Here is a 3,334-nt window from a genome sequence, read left to right on the forward strand (position 1 = left end):
TATAGTCTCAGTGGTTCCACCAGGCTCTATCAAACCAGCAAAACTGGTCCCTTTTTTTTTTCTTCTTTTTCCAACTGATTTTGAGTTTTGTTCTAACATTGTTCTCCCTCTCTATCTGGGATTTCCTACATAGATCCCCTTCTGGGTGGTTGACAGTGGTAGCCGGGAACCATCTAGTTCTTCCAGTCTCATAGTCATATAGGCTGAGATCACATGGTGTACCAGTCACAAGGACTAATTGTTTCCAGGAATCTTTGGTTTTCTTCATTCTTCTTTGCTCTGGATGAAGAGAACCCCATCGCTGCATCTACATGGCTGCTTGCAAGCTTTTAAGATCCCAATCACTACTTGCCAAAGTAAGAGGTAGAAGAGTGTTTTGTGTAGTATGTTATGCCAATTGAGCTTGATGTCCCCTGCGTTAGTCATCTTAGTTTTAAACTGCAAATTCAATTTCTATAATTGATACAGGGATGTTCAAATTATCTATTTCTTCTTGAGTAAGCTTTTAAGATTGTGTCTTGCAAAGAATTTGTCTGTTTCATCTTTGTTGTTAAAATTATTGGCATAAAGTTGTTCATAATATTCCCTTATTATATTTTTAATAACTGTAGAATCTGTAGTGGTGTCACCTCTCTTATTCCTGATATTTGTAACTTGTGTCTTCCCTCTCTTTTTTTAACCACTTGGGATAGGAGTTTATCAGTTTTACTGATCTCAAAGAACCAGATTTTAGTTTCATTGATTTTCTCTATTTTTTTCTTTTTATAGTTCATTATTTTTTCCATTTTTTTTTTAAATTTCATTTATTCTGCTTAGTTTGTCTCATTTGTATTTTATCTAATTTCTTAAAGTAAAAGCCGAGGTCATTGATTTGACACATTTCTTCTTTTCTATTATAAACATATAGTGTTATAAATTGCCAAGTGCTGCTTTAGCTGAACCCTACCAATTTTTATAATTTGTGTTTTCATTTTCATCCACTTCAAAATACTTTATAATTTCCATTTTTGTTTCTTCTTTGACCTGTGGATTACTTAGAAGTATGTTATTTAGTTTTCAAATATTTGAGGATTTTTTTTCTCAGATACCTTTCTGTTATCAGTTCCTAATTTAATTATACTGTGATCAAAGAACATACTTTTTAAGATTTAAATTATCTAAAATTTATTGAGATATTTTTTATGGTACAGAATTTGGTCCATCTTGATAAATGTTCCTGGTGCACTTGAAAGAAATATGTACTTGTTGTGAAACCACAAAAAACCCTCAAACTCACTGCCATCAAGTCGTTTCTGACTCATAGCGACCCCGTCGGGTTTCCGAGGTTGTAAATCTTTAAGGAAGTAGATCACCCAGTCTGCCTTCTGCAGAGTGGCTGGTCGGTTTGAACCACTGACCTTTGGGTTAGCAGTTAAGTGCCTTATGCACTACGCCACCAGCGCTCCTTTGTTGTGAGTGTTCTATAAATATTAATTAGATAAAGCTGGTTAATATAACAATAGCAAGTCTTTTATATCCTTACTGGTTTTCTGTCTACTTGTTCTACCAATGAGAGAAGGGTGTTAAAAACTCTGACTGTGGATTTATTTATCTATTTCTCCTTATATTTCTATTTTCGTTTCTAATCTGTGTTTTAGCTGTTTGGTCAATAAGTTTATTGTCTTTTTCTGAAAAATCATAGAAATTTTTGGTTTAGTTTAGCTCTTCACAGCTTGCTCCCAAGAGCTGAGAAAGCACTTCTTCTGAGCTTTCTGATCTTTCTTCTGGGCAAGAGATCTATTTGAGGATGGTCGCACTTCTTTTTAAACATCTTTCTTAGGCTTATTCTCATAAACTGGATTCTCTCATATAGCAGTATGTGCTTTCTTATATATGTCCATTGTGTCTGGAGTTACGTTGTTTTTCATACATTAAGGAATTGTTTCTTGTAAGCATCTTCATCTTCTTCCATTCGTTAATGCATATAATCTGCAATATTCCGACCCGCTTGTGTCTCTGATGTACTTCTGTGTTTAATCGCTTGCTTTCTGAATCATAAAAAGGGAATCATTTTGTACTGTGAGGAATACAGAAGCTTCCATCCACAGCTCCCTTCAAAGCCCCAAAAACTTTATTTCCAGTTATAGTTCTGGCAAGGCTACATCCAAAGAGCAGATGAAGTCACCAAGTTGACCATTAATGTTTTCCACATTGTATTTATCTCAGATTACCTCCACTTGGCCTCCAAAGATCATGTCCATGCCGAATCTATGGAGAAACCTGCAGGCTAGCAGCAGGCCAGTACAATATGCTGCACCATAATTTGTCAGGCCAACTTTCACACCATACTTTGGGAGTTAGTGAGCATAAGCTGTGCAGACTATCTCATCCCCTTCTATATAAACCAAAAAACCAAACTCACTGCCATCAAGTTAATTCTGACTCATAGAAACCCCCATTGGGTTTCCGAGGCTATAAATCTTTATGGAAGTAGATTGCCCCATCTTCCTTCTGTGGAGTGGCTGGTGGGTTTGAATCCCCTTCTACATAGGTATAGCAAACTGGCAAATGATGTCTGTCTTGGTTATGTGGACTATCATCCTGTATTTGGGTGTGTTGTACTTACTGTATTCTGGATTGCCAAGCTTTTCCTAGCATAGAAATCAGTTTTAACCCTCTCATGTTCTAAGTTTCACTTGTGTTTTGAATAGGCCTTGGTCTTGACAACTTTAACAAACCTCATCCTGCAGAACAGAGACCTGCATCTAATATTTTGAAGCTCTGTTAATTAGATGTATAAATGTGCAGAAATGTTACGTCTCTTGATGAACTAACCAGTTTATTACTATGAAATGACCTTCTTACCCCTCAATTATTTGCTCTGACCCCACTTTTTCTGATATTAATATAGCCACTCCACTTTCTTTTTATTAGTCATACCATAGTGTATCCATCAGAGTCCAAATCAGGAAAGAGAAACCACACAGTAATTTGAATGGAGGAAGCTGAACATAAAGATTTATTAACGATAGCAGAGGACTGACATTACAAGGGGTTGGCTAGTAAGAAGTAAAAATAATTCTAAAGAGTTTAAGAATACCAGATATAAAGTGCAGCCACTCCCACTAAGGAAGAAGCTCTACTCAGGGTTTAGATCCAGAACTTGTTGGAAAGGACTTGGTCATGCCTCACTGAAAGGCATATAACTTGCTGTGGTGCTGTGCTGATGGAACTTTCTGGAAACCCTATCCCTCAAATGTGCTAAAAATCAGATGTGCCATGCCATGGAACTTACTGGAAATAACTCTTCTAAGGTGCTAGAGAAGGAGCTCTGGTAGCATAATGGCTAAAGCAC

General features: G+C 36.6%; 1 pseudogene; it reads right to left on the reverse strand.

The window, feature by feature from the left end:
• Positions 1 to 1,697: 1,697 nt before the first annotated feature.
• Positions 1,698 to 2,734, reverse strand: LOC103199887 (annotated as a pseudogene).
• Between the last annotated feature and the right edge of the window lie 600 nt (positions 2,735 to 3,334).

The sequence above is a fragment of the Orycteropus afer genome, unplaced genomic scaffold, assembly GCF_000298275.1.
Source record: "Orycteropus afer afer isolate SDZICR_OR568_19922 unplaced genomic scaffold, OryAfe1.0 scaffold00123, whole genome shotgun sequence".
NCBI classification, from domain to species: Eukaryota; Metazoa; Chordata; class Mammalia; order Tubulidentata; family Orycteropodidae; genus Orycteropus; species Orycteropus afer.